The sequence below is a fragment of the Rousettus aegyptiacus genome, unplaced genomic scaffold, assembly GCF_014176215.1.
Source record: "Rousettus aegyptiacus isolate mRouAeg1 unplaced genomic scaffold, mRouAeg1.p scaffold_m13_p_4, whole genome shotgun sequence".
NCBI lineage: Eukaryota > Metazoa > Chordata > Mammalia > Chiroptera > Pteropodidae > Rousettus > Rousettus aegyptiacus.
The window spans coordinates 52,541,180-52,564,891 of NW_023416307.1; the positions used below are offsets into that span (position 1 = coordinate 52,541,180).

The 23,712-nt window shown below is 40.4% G+C and overlaps 1 protein-coding gene across 3 annotated transcripts in view; it reads left to right on the forward strand.

The window, feature by feature from the left end:
• Positions 1-23,712, forward strand: part of MYLK (myosin light chain kinase) — a 239,956-nt gene that overhangs the window by 83,446 nt on the left and 132,798 nt on the right. The window lies entirely within an intron of this gene.

Here is a 23,712-nt window from a genome sequence, read left to right on the forward strand (position 1 = left end):
TGCTCTTACAAGGGCTCCATTTCTTCTTCTGCAAATGGTCACGATAATGCCTTGTCCACCTTGTACTAGAAAGGTGAAGAGGATGGGAACAGTGAAGACTAGCTGTCAGAATAGCTGGTGTTAGGCCCAATTGGCGAGACTTTCAGTGAGCTGCTGGCTCAGACCACCAGAAAGTCAAATCATCAAGTTGACATGGAGATGTGTGCGGAAGTTGGGGGAGGGGGTGCAGGTGATATTTATCCTGGGATTAAACATGGGGATCTACCCCAGGAAATGCTTTAGAAGCTAGAGGGCTTGGATCTGAGCAAAAGACAACTGAGGTGATGAGGAATTCATAGGTTGCGCTATGAGTCTACATTTGACCCTTGAACATCACAAGTTTGAACTGTGCAGATACATTTATACATGGATATTTTCAACAAATATGCAATCAGCCCTCCTTATCCCTGGGTTTTGCATCTTCAGATTTAACCAACCATTGATCAAAAACAGTATTTTTGATTTGCAGCTGAGAGTCCACAGATACAGAAGGCTAAATACAATTGTATGCAGGTTTTCAACTGTTAGGGGGTTGGTGCCCCTAACTCCTACATTGTTTAAGGGTCAACTGTTCAATTCAAGAGCAGGCCTCTGAAAGCTTGTAGAAAGAAGAGGTTGAACACATCACTCTTCCCAGATGACACTGGGCCTTGCCTTTGTTTAAGGGCCAGGTTTGGCTGGGTGCTCATCTGGAGAGTGTGCAGGGGCCGCTGCTTTGGAATGGCCTGTGGCTGCACTGCACTACGTGCTCGATACTCGCCTGTCTAGTTAAGACTCTTTGCTGGTAGATGCGACATATCTTTTACCTGAAGATGATTGTGGTGATGGTACTGAGGGATCTGTTTCTTCTCTCTGGGCACTACCCTGATGAGGGTTCTTTTCTGTGACCCTGACTGTAGTCCCCCATTCCCACTGCTGGCAGGAAAGAAGCAACAGGAAGAATCCCTGGGGGCTTAGAAATGGTTTAAGTAGCCGTAAAAAGAACTGAAGTGCTGATACATGCTTTAACATGGATGAACATACTAAGTGAAAGAAGCTGGACACAAAAGGCCACATGTTGAATGATTCCATGTATGCGAAATGTCCAGAATAGACAAACATATGGAGATAGAAGGTAGAGTACTAGTTGCCAGGGCCTAGGGAGGAGCAGAGAATGCTAATTGGTACAGGGTTCCTTTGGTGGAATGATGAAAATGTTCTGAAATCAGATAGTGACAATGGTTGCACGACTTTGCAAATACATTATAAAACATCGAAATTACACTTAAAATAAAAAATTAAAAATGAACTTTTAAAAAATGGCTTAGCAAAATCGATCTCATCTCTATACCCACCCTCCCTCCCTCTGCCCCTGAGAGATGACCTCCTTCCTCAATTCTGACAGACGTGGGGAGGAGGAGATGAATTTGCTTCCTTACAACATAATGATGCCCTTGCTTCCTTTGCTGACTTTGGAGGTCACCGGGGAGCCATTCCTTTGAGTTATTTGATTTAGAACCTTCCCAGAATAAGTACTGGCCCAGGAGTCAGCATGCTGGAGTTCTTTGTTGCTCATCATTCTCTGGTTGTCAGGTCATATCTTCTAAGGACCTAGGTTCTCTAATTTGAGAAGAAACAACCAGTTGCTTCTATATTTCTGGCCTAAAGGGATGTGAAAAGAAAATGAGTTGAAAAATAAAATGGTAAAAGCACTTTATAGTAATACAGTATGTTTTTAATAAAGTGAAATTCACATAACATAAATGTAACCATCTTAAAGTAAAAAACTCAGTGGCATGTAATGTATTCACAATGTTGACTGCAGTATTCTTAAAGTATGGCATTCTCTATGTAAAATTTTTATTTTGTTTTTTATATTGATGAAAATTTATATAGCTGACATCGTATATTACATGAGAACTATATGTCAAAATGAATGTGCTCCTTAAAAGTCAACCTGCAGAGCTACTTTATCACTTACCACCAGACTGGAATTAACCCAGAACGACACTTTGGCAGCATGCTGGTGCAGCGTGAATACAGAAGGAAGACTACTCCAGAGAGGTTTTAGATAGTGTCTGGCTCCATCTCAAACTTGAAGAAAGAAAGGTAGAGGCAGAGGCTGTCGTAGAAAGTGTTTTGTAAACTAGCATGCTGCAAGTGTGTATTAGTACTATAGCAAAGGACACAAAGGGAAGTATTGCACCAGGGCAAGGCCACCTCAGATGATTATAGAATGAGGAAGCTGATTGTTTTGATCAGGGGTGTTCCTGACATAGTGCCCTCAGAGAAGGGAAGAGTAAGGTAGTGTTAACCTGAAGTGACATGGGCTTTGAGCAGGAGTTGCTAGTTATAAAAGACTGGGTATCAAAGGAGTCGCTCACTGAGCATGGCCAGTCGTTCTCTGCCTCCAGTGCATGTTAGGCTTCATTACTTCAGCCACTTGATTCTGACTGCAGCTGACTCCTCCCTTCAGGTCCTGGGACACATTCTGTTTTAGATGCTCATTCTGCAGCAAACTAGTCCCAGGTCAGTCTCGCAGCGGCCTTAGGACCTCAGCTCTTCAGTAACTGGGCTCTTGCAGAATCTCTTACAAATGAGTGACTTTAAAATTAAGCCTTCAAGCTACTTTTAAGGCCCAGGCTGGAGCCTGCAGGAATTCTTCTCTTTCTTATAGTAGTCTTCAGGATCTGTCTGTTTCCCTCTCCCCCCATCTAACCCTCTCTTTAAAGTTGCTGCCAACAGCTTGAGCCTTGACTGGGTGTAGAGGATACTAGGATGTCTCAGCTTCTTCTGAAAGTGGCACAGCAACCCTCCCATCACTGTAGAAACTAAATGGACAGCACACGTGTGAGAAAGTTATAAATGTGGGTTTCCTACTGCCTCCTGAAGCTGGTAACTAGAAGTTGGTTTAACTTGTGCTTTCTGTTTTTATTCCTGAAAGAGGTAAAAACTGTTGCCTGCCCTGCCCCCATTTCCTTTTTATGCCTATTTTTGGGCCAAGGACTTAATGAACCCCTTCCTCCAATAAAGCCTCTCTTTCTAACAAGAAGACTTGGGTGACATTAAGGTGGGACCACAGGTGGCTCTTGTGGTTCATGTCTTTTTCTGAGACGCCCCAAACTTTGAAATGTTCGGCTCTGTGGATCTTAGTCTCTCACATTAACTAAGGTTTTTCTAGTTTGTGGTAGACACTTTGGATAGCCAACACATAACGCATTATAATCCTCTTCACCCTTAAACTTTTCACTCTAGAGGACACTGTAAAGACTTCCGTTGAAGCTAAGGGTGGCCCAGAGACACATTCTGGCTGAAGTCTGTTAGGGATTTTCTGGGAAAGTTCTTGCTTTTCTGATAAAAAAATAAATAAAAGTTGTCACTGCTGCTTCCTGCCTTGAATGTGTAGATGCGATGTCTGGTGCTCAGGCAGGCATCTTAAAACCATGAGGCAATAAACCAGAACACTAAGGAATGGTTAGGGTGGATGTGAGTGGAGATATAGTAGTGAGGGTAGCATAAAGACCAGCAGCTAAAAGACAAAAATCCTAAGGCTTAAAGACTTTCTCAGATATGATCTTTGGCTGAGGTTATTCACACAGGAAATTTTACAAAAAATATTCCTAACTGGTAAACTTCTAATAAGATACATGTGGAGATATTGTCCCTATGGGAATAAATTGGGGAGAAGACATATCACAGAGAAGAACTAAAAAACCCTCATACCCTTACCAGATCTACCAACAGTGAGGGAAATACCTTATTCTGAGTTGAATGTTGCCCTGCAGTTAAAGCATTCTAGAAGAATTTGTTCTTCCTTGGCTGTGGGCACCTGGCTTGAACCAACAGGGTCTTGGGTTTCTAAGAGGAAGTCAACCATGTAGGGCAAGTAGTAAGTTAATGTCATTATAGAACAACCATTTGATCAAGATCCATTAATTAGGCTGAAACTATCCTCCTCTTTTGGCTCTGACAGTCTAAACCTTGAGGAGATTATATTTTTAGGAACTCATAAAACTTTGACTCTATATCTCATAAATACCACCTTTAGACCCAGGCAACCTGTTCTAGCCCATGTCTTAGAAACCCCTGTTTCTTCATCTGGCTGTATCTTCACCTCAGAGCATGGGACCTGAGTCCTCAAGGGATGTGCCCACTGGAACTATACCCACCCCCCCATGTTCTGGACACCCAGGACCTCAGAATTCTTTACAAAATGTCACTGCGCCCACTTCCAAGGCCTGTATGGGCTTCTTCCCAGGAGAAGATGTTATTAGGCCTGAGTGGGATGGTCAAGGGGCACCTGTTTGCTTGGGGAGATGAGAATGTAGTTGAAGTTTGGACATGGGACTTTGTTGTCCACCCATATGTGTAGGAGAATTCCCACAGTGCAGGATGCAATGATACTACCACTTTCACATGTCCATCTGGTTCCTTGAACTCGTGGCTGTTTCTTATTTATCACAATGCCTAGGACATGGTGAGTGCACAATAAACATTTGGTTCCCCCGAGAACCAAGATGGTAAGTAGGCTTTAAGACTCCAGACCTCTTGCCAGTCAAGTTCGCAGGGTTTAGTCCCATGCTTTTTATAGGGGCTTATCTTCCCTTACCCCATTCCCACTCCCTGGCCTCACTGTTGCCTGCCACATGTCTGCATCCCTTTCTTCCAGCTATGTCTTAATCTAGAATGCCCTTCCATCTCTCCTTTCTGTCCAGCCATAAGGTCCAATTTAAATTATACCTCCTTCAGGCTACTTTCCTTAAATATATATATATATATTTTTAAAGCATTTTATTAGAGAACAGAGGAGCCATGGTAATAGGATGTGGAATATTCCCAATAATCACATAAGGTCGTACATGAGCAATAACCACAGGAAAGAGTTGACTGCTTTGGCCTTTTTAAAACGTATTATTCATTAGTCATCTCTGTGCCTATAACTTTGTTATAAAGAAAAAATGATTTAAAGGTTAAATGATTTTTAAAAATTCAAACAATGTAACAAAGTTCCTTGCCTTTACCCTTACTTCTACTCTCCAGAGGTAGCTTCTGTCAGCAATTTGGGTATCCTTCCAGAATGATCTATGCATATAGAAGCACATATATATGATCTTTCTCGCTCACTCACTCACTCTCTCTCTACACACACACACACACACACACACACACACACACACACACACACACACACGGGCCTACGTACATATACTAATCAGCAACTTGCTTGTTTTACTTAACATCTTTTGGCATTTTTTTTTCCCCATGAGCACTTAGATCTATCTCATAGATCTAATCTCCTGAGCTTTCTAACCCTTGATTGTTCTCTCCTCTGTTACTTAGATATGTTATAGGAATTATATAATTCCTATACTTACATATATGACTCATTTTACTTTTTATCAGTCTATGATTTTATTAGATATTGTTTATTGTCTTGTTTCCTCTATGGGAATGAGTTGTTCAAGGTCTAGAGCTATATTATCCAATAGGATAGCCACTAGCCACATATGGCTATTTAAATTTAAGTTAAAATTAATTAAAATTAAAAATTCAGTTCCTCAGCCACAATAGCCACATTTTAAGTGCTCAGTAGCTACATGTGGCTAATAGCTACTGTGTTGGGCACACAGATTATTGAACATTTCTGTCATCACGTAAAGTGCTATTGGGCAGGGCCGATTGAGACCACTCATATATTTGATTCAGTTCCTGTATACCAGAGAGCCATAGCTAGAAGATACGTTAAAAATAATTGTTCCATTCACAATAGAAATAAGACATTGAATTCTTGAAAATTGACTAAAGACATAATATTCATTCGAAGAAAAATGTAATCTCTTGATGAAAGAATCTCAGTCTTCCATTTTTATTGAAGAATAGTACTCTTGGTATCCCAGCAAGCTTGAATGTGCTCCCCAAATTTCCATAGCCGTCTATTTCAGAAACTCATGGCAAGGATGCTGGTGGCAAGCTGCGTATGTATCACAGTTCCTGAAGTATTCAAAGGAAAAGCAGTGCAATAGGAAATTATAGGACAAGTATTGTTGAAACTACAATTGTCAACAGTTGGTGGCCACTTCTAGTTCAAAATGCCAGACTGAACAGACTTATTAACTCTTCCTCCCTCCCATGCACCGAAATGAACCTAAAGTGTTAAAAAGAGAATGAACTCAGAGCTGCACTGAGAACAGGAGGGAGGACTAGTAGATGAGAGATGAATATCAAAGGGATAAAAGGGGTGGAAGACCCACACCAGCTACCTGTGTTTGAAAACTAATTCTTTAATAATAGGTTGTGAACAGTTAATTCATGGCCACATGATATTTGAAAAAAAAATTTGTACAATATAATATTGCTATCAAGAAAATTCTTTTTCCATTCTTTAAATCAACCCATAGACAAAGCTCGAAACTGTTAAGTTATAGTTACAGAACAGAAAGTAAAGTCTGTAAGCTTTTGCAAGCCAAAAGTAAAGAAATGGTAAGGTAGAGATGGGAAAAGAAAGGAAGAGAAAACTATAAAGATGCTAATGTCTTCATCTTACAGAGTGGAAATGAGGAGATACCATCTAAAACAGATGATCAAATGACAGAAGTTTGAGTATATGACTTAAAACTATAATTGCAGAGGTCAAAACTGGTCAGCTCATTGGCCATATTTGGTACACAGACCTTTTGTCTTTGGCCAGTGGTGGTCTCAAAGAATTTGAGCTAAAATTTACAAATGACATGCTTATACATTCAATTCACTTCTGAATGGCTTTTCTCAAAAAATAAAATCTAGCAACATTTCCATGTGGCAACAGTTGGTCAATGAGTACTACCCCTGCATCTAAGCATGTCTCTGCCAGGTTGCTATAGTTCCCCCCCATTCCTAGTCATCGCCTCACACATGGGCAAGCATCTGTTGCCAGTGTTGACTGCTTTTACTCAAGCTATGTCCATATTAATAGTGGGAAAGCAAAAGATGGGCAGGAGGGCCTTGTGACAGTTCTTGCCCCTGCCCACTTTTTATACTTCAGTATCCTGACAGACATTTGAGTTTGTCATCTTACCATCAATGTCCAATAGAAGATCAAAAAATTCAAAACAGGAGTGGTGAGTGGGGGGGAGTGTAAGTCAGCAGAATTCCTTGTCACTCATAGTGGGAATCTACTAAGCTTTGTCTAAATTCTTAAATCAAGAAATAGATACAAAATATATTATCTAGAATCACAGATTTTAATAATAAGAATAAAAAGATGATTTCAAGGGTTATATCTAGGCAATGATACTATTGCAAGGAGGGGGAAGAGTAAGAGGGAAAGAAACCTTTTACTTTTTTATTCTACCCTCAACTTTCCCATTTTACTTTATAAACATTCTTCTTGCTTGAATTTTTTAACAATAGAAGTAATTAATTGTTTTTTTTAAGTACAATAAAATTGCCTGTAAAAAGACTTGACATATCAATCTGAGTTCAGTGTCCAGATTATATTTAGTAAATGGTCAAATATGAATTCATGGTTTACATTGAAAGAATTGTAGACAAAATCTGGGCATGGAAGAATATGTAGCACTGCATCAAAATATGTGACACAACACTGCAAGCAATTAAACATGTGGAAATTAAAATACCTTTAAGGTACCTGAAAAGCTAGCAAAATAAAAGATGCCAGGGGCACACTTGTGGGGCTGTGAGGAAACAGGTAAAGGTTTCCTTTGTGGGAGCTCTGATTATTGATTTAGCCTTTCTGAGGCTCAGATTGGAAGAATGTTACAGGGACGATAAAATCCTTGATATGTTTTGCCAAGAATTCTGCTTTTTGCTCTATAACTTAACTCTTAAAGGAGAAGAACAAAAATAGTCGGTACAAAAATGTTCAGAGCACTATGTAAAATAACACGAAAGAAACTAGCCTGTGCTCAGAAGGAGATAATTAAACTAACCCATCAATATGGCAGATACTACATAATCACACACTGGTCATTTGGGGAGCTACGTTCATACATGGAAATGTGTGTGAATTAATATGAAGTGGAAAGAAAAGCGGAGCAAGAACACTGTGCATGGTCTGATCACCACCACATGAAAGCATCAGTGTGTTCACTACCAAAAATTAGAAGAGAATATGGGACCATGTAAATAGATTTTTTTTTGTTTCAAATTATTTAAATGTTTTAATACTGGGAAAGCAAAAAGATGGACAGGAAGTGCCTCATGACATTTCTTGTTTCTTCCCACTTTCTATAATCACCAGGGAAGAGAAGGCTGGTACTGTCTAGATGCATCTCTCTACTAATAAAACCTTTAGGCTCCTATTATTTTAGCATGTTTTCAATCATCTTGACTGTGTGGCAAAATAAAGAATGAGCAATGGAGACACCAGCTTAGGCTTTTCTTACTCTAGTGGTAGCTCCTGGTTGCCCGAAGGACAAGATATGAAGTACCAGGTTTGGTATTCATCAGTGTGCATATACATAAGCATGGAAGATATTATCAAGATCTGGCTTATTTTTTCATATAGATACAATTTCTGCAGAACCCAAGATACTCACATTCTTTGTAATATGCAACTTCTTCCCAACTTTAAATGAAATTAACAATTAGGCACTACTTTCTTAAAAGTTGGCCAATATGAGTTGAGTTTCCTCTGTGCTCTGGATAATGGGACAACAAATAAAACTAAAATGTGATTGCCAATATCAGCAATCTTGCAACTAATGGATTATCAATTTTGGTAACAAAATTAAACTTTTCCTCCACTCTGAAGCCTTTTCTAGCTCTTTTATCCTATTGTATTCTTTTGCCACATTCTAGGAGGGTTCTGTTCTGCATTGGACAATTTAGAATTTAATTAGATGATTAATATAACATGTGGAAAGAACACTGGACTGGGGTTCTAGTTCCTACAAAGTTGCTTTAAAACTTTTGACAAACCACTAAACTTCCCTGAGTCTAGGATTTCATATAAAAATAGTGATTTAGATGACCTGTAAGGACCTTTGTGATCTGGAATTCTGCGGTTTATATATTTTAGTATGTATTCCCTAATTCACATGTCAGATTTTAAAAAAAAAATGCATCTCAATCCCAGCTCCTGGTACAGCCCACTAAAAAGAGATTATTTGTTCGATCTGTGAATTTTCAAAATTTTAATCTCTTGCATTGTTAAAAAAAAAAGTAATGTTCTGCTTATATTTAAGGTAGATTTCAAGTGTTTGGATTATTAAGCACTTTATCACAAGGCAGGAACTATTAGTTGTTTAGGACTTGATGTATCTAAGAGGACTGGACCATCATTTGTGAGGACTTTAGTATTCAGGAGGTATAAATCAGGATGGGAATTGGACCAAATAATCTTAACAGTTGTTCCCATCTTTAATATTTTATTATTTTATTCCATTCCAACATCTTGGCGTTGGAATTTTCTTTGTCTTTTGTTATGATCACATCTTATTTTAAATAATGTACCCGACATTTGTGTAGCATTTTATAGTGTACAAAGCTTTCTATGTTTGTAGGAGGGTACAAAGTGCTAATTCTTCTGTCTCTCATTTCTAAGCACTTGGGGAAAGACAGGCAGAATTAAATGGAGTGAAATGTATGAACAGAGGCCCAGTCACTCCCAGAACACAGTGCGTTCAGGGAGAACTAGATTGAAGAATGAGGCCAGGCTTCCAATCACTTTTCCTGAGTTAAATCTACATATCCACTAGTGGGCAGTGGAGCTGAAGGATGTCTTGCCTCATTCGAGGGGTGAGATCCCACCCATGGGGCTGAGCTAACCTGCCAGGGTTCCCAGGAGCTTCTCCCTCAGGCCCTTCCTGGCTTCATCTGCTGCAAGGTTCTTCTTTGAGCACTTCTCAGCCCAGACACCCTCCGTGGTTTTGAGTCCAGGCTCCCTGCCTGGCATTTAGTGTTCTCCACAGTTCAGGCCAGTCCCCTGGACCAGCGCTCTACCCGACTGTCCTAAAACCTGGGCCCCACCCTCCCTGAGCAGGTCTTAGGCTTTGCCTTTCTGACTTCTGTCATCTTTCTGCCTGGAGTCTGAGCCCCCAAACCCCCCAGGCTCTTCCAAATGTTACTTCTACCAGAGAGCCTATCCTACTACTCCTTGTCAGTTATGGTTGCCTCCCTTCTGAATCCTGAATCACCTGGGGTTTATACTGTATTATCTTTGGCTTTATGTCTGGTTATTTATATATTTGTCACTAGAATGAGAGCCCCTGAAGGGCAACTTCATGCTCATTCTTGAGTTCTCCGCAGCATCTAGGACGGTGCCCCACCCATGGTAGATTTTCAGAAAGGCCTGGTTGGATCGTAGCTGACAAGAATGAACTTAAATACACCGCAGTCAGCTGGGGGAGGCGAAAATGCTGTCCTCGGCAAATTTCTTTGCTTGACAATTTGCTGTTTATTGTAGGGAGCAAGCTGCTCTTAGGACACTAGAAGGAGGGCCGACCTGGTAGTCACGTGCCTGGGTCTTTGCCTCTAACTTGTTCTGACCAAGAGGCTTTAGTTTCCTCATCTATAAGTTAGGAGGTCAGACCAGATGACTTTGATGCCTCTTCCTGCTTTAACATTCTGTGATTCCATAAAAATAAAAAATTTAAACAAGATTTTGGTTTTATTAGTGTCCACCAGCTGACCCCAGTGCTACATGAAGTTATGACACTCAGGAAGGTTGATTTGAATTGGTGGTTTACAGGTTAATTCAGTTCAGCAAACATTAGCTATACGCAGGATGTATACCTGGGATAAAAAGGTGACAAAGAGGACCAAGAGACTATGCCTGCATTCAAGGGATTCACATTCTCAAACAGCCAAGACTATGAACTCACCCCTCCACACCCATCACACACACACACCAGCCTTGAGTGCTGCAAAGATGTCTGGGAAGGTAGGACGTGAGTTCTGACATCACATGTCAGACCTAATGGCTCCTTCAGGTTCAATTCCTGGCCCCTGTCTCAGCTTAAGAACACTCTGAAATGAAAGTGGTCGGGGACACAGAGATGGTGAATAGATAGATACCTGTGTCCTGACAGAGCTGGCTGGTGAGGATAAGAAATAGATCTGCTCATTTTCTCTCATTTGGTGACATGCTAAGTCCCTGAGCAACTAACTACTCGAAGACAGCAGTCCCCAACCTTTTTGCCACCAGGGACTGTTAAGAATATAATGCCTGATGATCTGAGGTGGAGCTGAGGTGGTGATACTAGCACTGCGGAGCAGCTGCAGATACAGATGAAGCTGCAAATACAGATGAAGCTTTGCTCACCCACCCACTGCTCACCTCCTGCCACGCGGCTCAGTTCCTAACAAGCCACAGATGCGGCTCAGGGGTTAGGGACCCCTGCTATAAGAGAGGCAGGTCCGTACCTCTCAGAAACACCAGCAGGATTTAAGGCAGGCCAAGGTGATGGGAACAGGGTGGGGGCCTGTCAAGTGCTAGAGTTTAGATGGCGGGCCTGGGAGGGAGGGTTGTCTGTGAAGTGTGAAGGACTTGGCTCACAAGGCCCCTAAGCCCTGGGAAGCCTGACAGGGAAGTGAAAAATGAGCCTGGAAGAGCTGGAGCCAGGAAGGCAAGGAAAAAGCAAATCAAATCTGGATCCTGATTTAAAAGGCATTAGACTGAAGGGAGCCAGGCACCTGAACATACTTTCCACAGCCTGTCATGCTGGGTTTGCATCATCCATGAGCAGTGAGGGAAATTGAGGCCACTCAGGGTAGACAGCACCCCATTAAATGTCATACTCTGTTGGGCCAGAGGACGAGGACACCTGCCACAATTAAGTCCAGAAAGAATAGGGGAGGCACTGATTTCTGGAAGCTGTGAACATAATGACCTAATGCTAGTCAGTCCCACACACATATAATGAAAACTGGTACTTGATTAATGACTTATCTGAGGTAAAGCTTTTTTATAATAAAGTCAAACCAATCACAAATCCACCCTTATCCCTTCATTTTTAGCAAATGGGACGTGACTGTTTGGAGTTTGGGGTGCGATCTGGACACCTAGGTGCCTGAGTCATTAATGGAGACACTATGCAGAGAATGTCTCTCACAGTGAGGCCCATCAGAATCCACTGGGGTGCTTGTGGCTTCTCACCTCAGACCCACTGGGGTGAGACCAAGGAATCTGCATTTGCACACACCATTCCTACACGAGTTATTCTTTAAGCCACTAAATGGAGACTGTTGGTCTCGAAGGCTGGAACAAAGGTCACAGTTGCAAGTTTCACTGGACATGAGGGTGTATGTGAGCATGGCTGAGTCAGTGGAAGACGGGGAGACTGGACGTCTGCATCTTGTGTAATTTTACTTCTGGAGATGATATGTCTGACAACCTCATTTCAGAGGAAGGTGTTCCCTTTATCAATGGGCCGCTCAAGAATGTGATTGATTCATATAGGTCAGTGGTTCTCAATGATATACTTGGCATCTGTTTATGTACTAGATGTATGTTTATACATATGCTTTATACATAGCAGGTAAGAGTTTTTGCCCCCTTCTCCTGAACCAATTTTCACCCCCTTAGGGATGACATTACCCCATATAGGTTAAATTTCATAATGCTTAAAATCCTCTCTTGGGGTGGAAGTGAGGGATCAGAAAGAACAAAGGAATGATATGGTAGGAAATAACGATATGAGATCAGAACAGCACACAGAAATGAGTGCTGCACAGTCATGTATCATTGCTAGAGGTACTCTAAGCTTACTGAAAATCTTCATCAGGTACAAGAACCATTTTATTCTTAAAAGTTTGCTCAGGAGATGCAATCACAGGACAAAACTAGTGAGAGCTCTCCAGATGGTATGTACCTGTGGATTTGTACCCATTTCCTGTGCCACCTAGATTTAAAGACAGCAAGAGATGCTATTGGGACAGAAGAGTGGAGGACTCTGATCTGTCATTGTTACCTGCTCTGTGATCTTCTCCTCAAGAGAACACCACTGTTGTCTGCCCTTCTTTGTTCATAAACTAACTCAGGCCCCTTCCAGTTTTTCCTCATCTCATCTTCTTTATGACCCTAAGAACTCTCTGTTCTATATTCAGTCATGTTCCCTGAACCTCTTAGTGCCTATGGCCAGGTAAGAAGCGTGATCTTTCCCAAGTTTTAGGGATAGAAGTGGGGGTAGGGAGATGGGACTCTAGCTGTGGCAGAAGGTGAGTAAATGCCTCCAGGAGGCCTAGTTCACCTTGACTTCAGGAAGCAGTGGCCAGCCCTATGCCTATAAACATGTGCTTGCCAGAGCTCAAATGGTCATAAAATGTCAGGGCAGGGAACCAAGAGCTGTGGGGGGTAGAAGGAAGAGTAGAAACAGTACAGGCTATGCGGCCAGGAGATCTGGGTTTGAATTTCTTCTACCTGGTTTTCTAAGCTCCACAGGTGAGCTGAATATAATAATTCCTACTTTATAGCATTATTGGGGGGAGGGAAGTTTTATGTAGCAGAAGTGCACTAGCACATAGTAGTTGCCTATAATAAAATGGTAGGCATGTTAGTAATAAGATCAGGATCTCTGATCTATTTATAACACCACTTTTAAATTTTTACTTTAATATTTTAAAGTAAAAATACATTGTGCTATTTAAGAAGCTTAGAAAAGAAAAAATAGAAAGATGGTTAAAACTATCCATGGTTTTATTTTGCTATATCGTCACTATTTTAATTTTGTTTCACAGTTCTGTCTCGTGTTTCTTTGCTAAGCTGGGAGTTTCCTTTGCTATCAGTTTAGGGATAACTGCAGTATTTATAGGGGTATGGTGGCTTGCTGGAGGATGGCAGCTTGGAGTCTGGCTTGATTTGAATTCAGCCATATCCTTTACTAGCTGTGACCTTGAGTTAAATTGCCTAGTTACTCTCTGAGTCACCTTCCTATCTATAAAATAGGTTACCTGTATTATGGCATTGTTTAAATGAAGTATCTTTACTACATATGTAATATAATAAGTGCTCAGTAACTTTCAGTCAAAAATTAAAATTGTTCATACCATTTTGAATCTTGCTTTTTTTTCATCCAGCATATCATTTTTCAAATCACTCTGTCAATATAATTTTAATGGTTTAATTTAATATTCTATTAAATTTGATATGCTACCATTTACTGAATCGTTTCTCTAATTGTAGTTATTTTGGTGGTTTTCAGTATTTCCATTTATGAATTAAATTCTGATGAATATGTTTATATAGGAAGGTTTAAATTCCAAATTTAATATTATCTCCTTGGGATCGATTAGTTTGTATTGCAGGGATTTCTAGAACAAAGGCTTTGGGCATTTTTAAGCTTGAGTGCTTTCCTCCCACTACCATCAGTAAGGGATGAGATGTAGCACCAATTTTCATGGCCCATTCACTCCCCAATCTGTGAACTCTGTGAGATCTTGCATCTTGGAACATCCCTCCATCAGCTCCTTCCTGCTTTGACTTGGTTTACAGTCTGATTATTCCCTGTATCTGCCAATCTGCTCTCCAAGCTGAAATCTTTCACTAGACATCAGTGTACGTCTTCCCTCCAGCTTAACCTCCTGGTGCCAGCTTCCTTGTCCTAGTGTCAGACATCAAGTTTCATGCCGAGAGATTCCTCCAATCACACAGGATCAAGTTTCAAACGACAATTTGCTCTTCTTTTTCTATTCTTTACACATCAGGTCTTGGGCCACATAGTCATTAATTTTAATCTTTTCATTTGAATCATATCCTTATTTAGAGTTTATTTATCAATTTGTCTTCATTTGGTCTCAGATGAGGAGCCCTTATATGTGGATACTATCTTCCCTGATAGAGAGGGAGCTTCCTAAGGTAGGGGCCATGCCTGTTGTACTGATTCTAACATAGGTGTGCAGTAGATACTGGGCTAGGTCCTGTGGGACACGAAACACTGAACACTCAGTGCTTATTCACTAAGCACTGATGCGGCCTGACTGAGTTGATAAAATGTATGCACACAGTTTCACTTAATTTATACTTGTTTTATAAGATCTATATTGAATCTGTCTTCTCTTTCTCCTCTCTTAAGAGTAGGTGTTTCCTGAGTGAAGACTAGCCCTTAATCATCTTTGTATCTCCTACAAATATCTAGCACAGTACAGGGAAATGTGCTTTGTCGGCCTTTGTTGAATGCGTGAATGAACAAACACTAATGAACAAGAATCTATGCTCTATGGTCAGAGATTAAATACTATAAAATGTATGACAAAGATATAGACAAGAAGCATTTAGAAGACTTCATGGAGAAGGTGGAATCCATCCTAAGCTATTCTAGAAGTCGTTGATTTGTTCAATTACAAAATAAGGATGTAGTACTTAACCTATAATCTTGAGAATGCCCCCTGATGGGCACTGGCAAAAAATCTTGCCAAAAAGACTAGATATCTTTTACATATCTGGAAATTTTTTGCTCATGATCCTCTTTGACTTCCCTGAAAGGCTGTAATAGAAAAAGCATGGATTTGCCTTGTACAAATTAACTTTTTTGAGCTTTATTTTTCTTTCCCGTAAAATTAGCATAGTAATGCTGACCTTCTAACGCTACTGAGAGAATTAAATGAAATAATGTACATAATGTGGAGTGTTTGTAATGAGGCCAAATGTCCAACCCTTCCATCCTCATGCAGCAGGAGAAAGAGCTGTAAGTGCCTCGGGGGCCTGCGCCATGGTCTCTGCTGACCCTGCAAAAGTGTTGTAACCCCTGACTGACCTGCTTATAGGTTGCTTAGGAGAGGAGCTGAGAAGTGACAGGAAAAAGGTTTCATGTGCAGTTCATGAGTTAAGAGAATATTACTTAATTGTGGGTTTGATGGAAAACATTCTATGAGGTTGGTTCAGATCTTTCCAGAGGTCTGCCAGCAACCTCAGAAGTGGAGCCTTATTGAAAACAGCTGGGAGGAGGTTGGCGCCCAGCTGCTCTCTGCTTTTCCATGCCCCAGAGCTGTCTCACTCTATGGACAGAGCTCAGGCTGAGGACTCTGCCAAGGACCTGGCAGCCTCAGCTGGGGACTGGCGGGGACTCTGCCCAGTGCTAGACTCCATCTCAAAGGTTGAAACCAGTTAAACCTGAGAGAGTATTTGTCCAGGGCTGCCAGTCGGTATTTCTTTTGGGGCTTGGAGCTAACCTCTGACAAGTATTTGCAGGAAGAGGTAACCAATGCAAGGTTCTCTGCGCAGGGGTACAGGCTGCCGGCTGGGCGAGTGATGATGAGCTCCATTGTTCTTTGACATCCTCTTAGCAGACCTACTGGTGGGCACCAGTAGGGAACATGGACACTGCTGAGCACATTCACTCAAAAGCCTTACCATCCCATGCTGCAAAGGGCCTTCCGTGGAGCACTGACTGCTAACTCTGCTACAGCTGAAGCCCATCTATTCTTGTTCCCATTGGTCCCAAGCCATGCCCCCATTTCAGCTGAATTTTCTTACAAACAAGTATGGCATGCCATTCCCTCAGTCTTCCTTTCTGAGGGGGATTTCTCTTTTTTTATTTACTTTCATAAAAATGTGCTCATAGCAAATTTACATAATTTGAACGTCAGTAAGTTAAGATTTTAAAACATAAAATATGTTCATTGTAAAAAAAAATTGGAAATATAGAAGTCTAGAAAACAGTCCCACTACCCAGAGTTGACAACTATTTATATTTTGATAGATTTCCTTTTAATTTTTCCTTTTATAACAGAAAGAAAGTATATAGTTATTAAATATCACATATTACATATTAAGTAACTATAGTTTATCAACTGTATTTTTAATATTTACTGAACATTTTTTCATATGCCTCAAGATTATAATTTTAGATTGTCGTATAGTATTTATTTATAGTTTTACTATAATTATTTTAAATAGACTATGTATTAGACATTTAGATTTCTAATATTTGATCTTTTAAAGAACTTAAACTTACATCCTTCATTATGGAAACTTTGATAATTCCTAAGGCAGATGTTAGACTTTTTGAAACTTTTTAAGTCTTTTGATAGCTATTTCCAAATTGTTAAGATAGCCATGTAAGATTAATATTACTGTGCTACCTTATAGGTAAGAAAGATAAAGGTCAAATTGTTACCCTTGCATCAGCAATGTTTAAGAATTTGTAATCACTAGTCATCTCTAAGCACTACTAATCGCTTTACCTATTAAATTAACAAACTTTAATGAAAGATCACATTTTATTTTACATTTTCTGGATTACTTTTAAATTAAACATTTTTTATGTTTGTCCATCTCATAAACTTATTCATATCCTATACTTCTTTCTTTATGTGTTCCTTTTATTTAGTCATATAAACTTTTTATAGATTAAGAACTTTCACCTTTGTTTTTTACATATAATTCAAATAGTTTTAGTTTGTTTACTTTCTAATTTTGGTCATAATTTTACTTTTTGTACAAAAGCGAGAGTTTTAAATTTAAGTAGTTTCTGCCATTGGTGTTATACTTGGAATCTCTAAAATTATATCTGCATTTCTTCTAATTTATTGTACTTTTAACATTTTAATCAAAATGGATGTTTCTGTGTAGAATTTGAGGTAGGAATCCTAAATATGATTCCTGTCCCAAATTATTCATATTTCCTAAGTAATCCATTTTTTCCCATTTGTTCAAAGTCACTTTTATCATGTAATAAAGTCTAATGTATAGAGTTTGTTTTTCTGGACTGTTTTATTAATCAATACGCATATTCCTGTATCAGAATCAAAGTGGTTTTAATTATTGTAGCTTTTTACCATTTCTATATCTAATAATGTAATCCCACTGATTACATTTTATCCAAGTACAAAATATTTCTCTTTATTTATTCAAGACTTCTCATATTGAAATTTTTATTATATAGGATCTTCACAGTTTTAAGTTTATTCCTAGATGAAATGTTTGTGTGCATATATGCCTTTTCTACCTGGTAATAGATATTAGATATGAAAATAGTCTTATGTTTTGAGTAGTTAGATTATAACTAGCTAAAGCTAATATCAGAAGTATATCCGTAGCTTTTAACACTTTTATTATTGAACAAAAAATACTTAAAATTAATGAATCAAGCATTCAACTCACAAAATCAAAGAATAGAACAAACCAATGGAAAACAAGAGCAAAATATTTATATAAAAGCAGAAATGAGTTCATTACAATGTAGAAAAACAACTTTAATGAATAAATTTAAGGACTAGTCTTAGAAATAGGAAATGGGAAAACCTAACCTGGCCAATTAAAGAAAACATAAAATTTTGAAATGAGGTGCTAACTATTTTTCTGGAGTTGATAAAAATGCAATTTTTGCATTCAACTCTGATAATATATTTGGACATCTTAAAAGAAATAGATTTTTTCCTAAGAAAATAGCAACTGCCAAAATTCACTTAAAAAGAAATCAAAAAACCCGAAAAGTTTTGTGGAAGAAACTGGAAAGACTGAGGAAATACTTCCTGAAAATGCGCTGGATCCAGATACTTTTGTGGGTAAATTCATTAAACCTTTCAAAACAGATTATTCCAAGCTCTGCATTTTTAGCATAAAGGTTACTTATAGAATAAATGAAATATTTCTTTTATGTGCTCTCTCATCTTTATGCATTCAGTTCTGTTAATTTTTAGAAAACTAGGGTTTGGCTTAGAAGGCATCTTCGATAGTTTCAGGGCTTCCCTTGACAACCTGCCAGCCAGATGGTCCTCCAGTCTCTTTATGAACACTTCTGAGGATGGGGGTCTTCCATGCTATACTCGATCCCTTTGCTTGTTGAGGCATTGTTGTTCCTCCTTATATGAGTCTAAATCTGCCTCCTGAGATTTTGGACCAATTCATCCCTGTTCTGTCTTCCAGAACTATGCAAAATATAGACTCTTTATATAAGAGCTCTTTATATATTTGAAGATGGAAATGTCCTCCTTTTGATGTGTTTTATCCAAGACTAAATATACTTATTCTATCAGTTAGACTTTCTGTCCTTCAGTAAACATATTTTGAGTACCTGCAAGGTGCCAGCTGGACAATGAGCTTATCATCACCTCACAGATCATGAGCCTCTTCATCCGTGCCCTGTTAACATGAGGCACCTGTGCCTGGAAGCATTCTGTCACTGACAGAATGGGACTACCCTCTCCTTGTTCAGATACCATGTTCAGTTAATACAGCTTAAGATTTAATACTGTTTAGGAGACTCTTACCCAACTCCTTTTACACATGAGCCGCCACCCACTCTGATTTTGTCTAGTTGACGATTCGGAACCTTCATGAAACTTGTTCTTTCCTAAGTTTCTTTTTATTTGGAAGTTTGTTCTTCAGAATGTTGATTCTGTTAACCAACGTGTTATGCCCTCAGTATCGATGCTAACTTTAGTTCTCAAGTGAATAAAAATGTTAATGTAAAGGAAAAATATGGAGTTCTGGGACCTACCAGAGAGGACCATGTTATTCATTTAAAAATACTTATCAATCACTTACTATTTGCCAAGCAGAGTGCTGAGAGTTGATGATAAATTATTGTTGTTCCTTCCACAGACAGTTGCACTCTAGTGTTATGAGACAGATGAGAGTAATAGTGTATACAGATGAATTATAAACTGTGATGAGACCCATGGAAGGAAGAAATGCAAGGTGCCATGAGAGCATAACAGCAGATTTAGTTTGGTAAATCAAGAAAGATATCTCTGAAATGATACTTGAGGTGAGATATAAAGATCAACGAGGAGAGACATCACTCAACCATCCACTCGGTGAATGTGAATTTAGTAGCCATGATGGGCATGGAGAGAACTTCAAAATAGGTGTAATGTCTGTTTACCCCTCTTGAATTACTCATAGTCTTGTAAGGAGTTGTGCCAAATGTGCCTGGAATAAACAAAAGCATAGCCTGTGTTACTGGTATAGATACTGTCATCTCAGATTATTGTGAGCCATTCTGATTTAAAATATTCTCATTTTTTCCAGTACTGTCATCCAAATAGCCTTAGAGTTCTAATATTTTGATGTTGAGACTTTTAGAACACCAACTCCTTCTTGCACCTGGAGGCTGCCTATAAATCTCTTGTTAGATAATATGTCCTGATTTTTTTTTTTATGGAAAATATTGTCACTGTGCTTGCTGTAGGGCAGAAAGAAATATGAAAGTTGATGTAATGGTGAGTAGTTGTCCCACATTTTCTGGGGCAGGCCTGATTTCAAATGGTCTGCACTATGATCGGATAAATGTCTGCTAGTTTTGAAAATGTGGTCACTTTAGACAGTAGTATAAGTGCTGAAACTTGGGAGGTCGGAGAGATCAGAGGGGACTAGATAACTGGGGAGGCTCTGTGTGTGTGGAGGAGGGGGCGGTGAGTGGCCCTGAAGGTGTGGGCAGGGAGGGGAAGGGTGTAGCATCTCAGACTTGCTCCTTGCTTGTTTCCACTAGCCATGCACATTTCTAGGGCATCTATCTTGTTCACCTAGCAGTATACGGTGAGAGTTTTTAAAAAGGACAAAATCAGGAGGAGAAAACTGAGGTACGACACATCCTGTGAACAAAAAGAAATAGAACTACAATGATCTCCTTGTGCAGCAGGGAAATAAGTGAGAATTGTTTGTATTGGCATTTGGTCCTGACGTTAGGATATTTTTTTTTTTTCAGCTTTATAAGTAGATGCTACCTACTTAGAGATGGAGCTCTCTTCCCAGTACCCAATCTGCAGGTATGTTTAGGAACTAGGCCCTCTTGTGGCTAGGAGGCAGGAGCAACAGTGGCCTGAACCCCGAGTGGTGATAAGGGTCTTTGCCGTAGAGAGGGCCTGGGTGAATCATATGGGTCAGTGTTCCCCTCGTTCCACCACTCTTCCCTTCAGGTGACTCAGCTGAGCAGTAAGAGCTTTTTCACCTGTATCCATGGCTTGCACATCCGCTCTGGTGGCAGACCCTGCCAGGGGCAGCAAAATCAGTTCGAAAGAAGTCGAGGGCCAAGCAGCTTTGGCTTTTCCCACGTCTCCCTGTCCAGCAAAAGGAAGAGAAAACACCAACCTTCGAAATGGGACCCTGGCCCTGGGCCCATCTATGAGGCTCAGAAGATAGGATAAACATTGCTCTCATACGTGAGTCCTACCGTTGAAAATGAAGGGCTCTTGGGCCCCAGGCATGCTCGTTCTTTCTGGGCCGCATACTGGCCTGGCTTTCTTTGGCTTCTGGGGCAAGAACCCCCTGACCTGCTCAGGCTGTGGCAGGCAACAGTGTCAGTGAAGCGACTCCTGTGGGAAGTTGTTGCTGGGAGGCAGGGTCTGTTTCCAGCATTCCCAGAGTCTAGGGGATCTCCGAGAAGGCGAGTGATGGCAGTAGAAGGAATTAAGCTTTTCTAGGATAAAACGGGCTCTCTAGGGTTGTAACAAATTTACAGACCCTCCCAGTACCCAACCTAAAGCTAACTCTTTTTAACCACACAAAGTATGAACCAGGCCATTTCTCAGGAGCTACCAGCGCCAATCTCGACAGCTTGTTCCAATGAAGGCACCATTTTTCCCTAGGAATTGCTTCTCCCTGCCACTTCTTGACACTCCCCTTGGGACTGACATCCACCCACTCTTACCTCTTTCTTACCCTTTAGGTCTGGAGGTGACTGTAGTTGAATTGCTTAATTCTGTAAAGACCCTCCTACTTAGGGCAACCCTGGTGCCTACCAGCATGCCCACTCATTTTTAAAAGCTGAGCTGGGTGGTCTGAGCAGTTATCCACACTGAGGCCAAAGCTGGATCCCACCAACAGGCTTCTCAACTCCGATTAGTATCATGACCTTTTATCTAACAGTGGTACTTATTTAATTTCTTATAGTTTTCTGTGACTAGAAAAGGAGAGCCAATGCCCAGGCTTTTTGCAGACTGCCTGCTTCCCCTGCTCCTTTCGTTAAGGATATTCTAGGAAGTGAGGAGAAGGGCTGGTGATTCAGGCTGTAAAGCTCCCAACGAAAAAACCTTGAGCTTCTGTTGTAGCAATCTGGGAAATGGACTGGTTTCAAATTACCTCTACCAGCCAGGGGTCGGTCAGGCAGAAGCAGGCTCCACTGACCCTGTGCATGTGGCTTTGAGGCGTGAGGAGGCAACCCAGCCTTCTAGCCGATGACTGTAGCTACCATTTGTGGGGCTGGCCTCCTCTCAGGATGAAGATGCTTTGTGCCAGCTCAGCTGGGCCCCAGCCCCCATGGATGCCTGAGGATCACATAGTTGAAAGAGACATTGGCAGGAGAAGGAAAGGAAAGTTTGAGTTTTGTTTTTACTAAATAACTGGGCAGCTTTTCCCTCCATTTTTCCAGATGCTTCTTCACAAAAGAAATTTCAATGGCTTAGAGGGGGAAGTCTAAATCCGCTTTAAATATGTGCTTTGCACCAGGACTCAAACCCCTTTGGCATTCCCCTGCCCCCAACACACCACCAGCAAACACTCTGAGAAGCACCATATGCCTAGGCTTTCTCACCAAAGGACCTTATTTGAGGGTGTTTGGCATTATTTTCTTTCTTCTGTTCCCTAGGGCCCTGCCTAAAATTCCTGAACAATAGCTTGTGTAAGAACTATACTGCATGGAACTAAATTGGCAGGAGCAGTATGTCAGGCAGAAGTGGCCAAGGATAGCTGCTCTGCTGAGCCTGGAACTGTCTGTGGAGAGAGATCGGAGTAAAGGAGGGTGTCCCAGGGTTCCTCCTGGCTGTACTTGTACTGCCCTGGCCTTGAATTCTTCGGGGTTCACTTCTCCTTGAGCCCATCCCAGTGTAGGGTCCCTAAGCAACTGACATAAGGCCAGCTGAGCTACTGGGAACCATCTCTTGTCTAGTCAAACTTTAGTAGTTGGTTCTTACAAACTCAGTCCTCTCAGTCATGCCAGCCTAGCTCCCTCGGGGCAGAGCACTATAGTGTGAGGTGGCCTTGGATTCCTGTGCAGCTTGGTCTTTGCTTATCTCCCAGTAACACCCTGCTAAGCTCCTCCCTGCCCACCTCTGTGGTCCTACAGCACTATGTGCTCTGGTGGATAGCATACTCCTGTCATCCAGCAGACTGGAGGCCACTTCAGCATAGAAAACCTGCTGTCTTCGTCTTATTTCTTGGCCCAGAGAGATGGCCTGTGCGGCAGTAGTACAGTGGACAAGGACAAAGTGAGGAGATAGACAAGGGTCAGGTGAACCATGGTAATTGGATTTTATTCTTAGTGCAATAAGAAGCCATTGGAAAATTTTTAAATAGAAAAGCAACTTTGGTCCAGTTTACAGTTTTTCAAACTTCGTTTTCCTTGATTTTAATACTTAAAACTATTATACTAAGGACAATGTAGTATTTGGCAAATGGATAAACACACAGATCATTGAAATAGAATTCAGAAATAGATTCATATATATATATGGCTCACTGATTTTTTTATTTTGTCATCTATATATATCATAAAACTGACCATTTGACCATGTTTGAGTATACAGTATTAAGTTATTTATCCTTTTGTGACTGGCTCATATCACCCAGTATGATATCGTCAAAGTTCATTCATGTTATACAATGTGTCAGAATTTCCTTCCTTTTTAAGGATGAACAATATTTTATTGTATATGTATGCACATTTTCTTATCTATTCGTATGTTGATGGACACTTGGGTTGCTTCCCCCTTTTGGCTTTTGTCAATAATGCTGCTATGAACATGGATATACAAATACCTCTTTTAATCCCTGCTTTCAGTTCTTTGAAATATATACCCAGAAGTAGAATTGCTAGA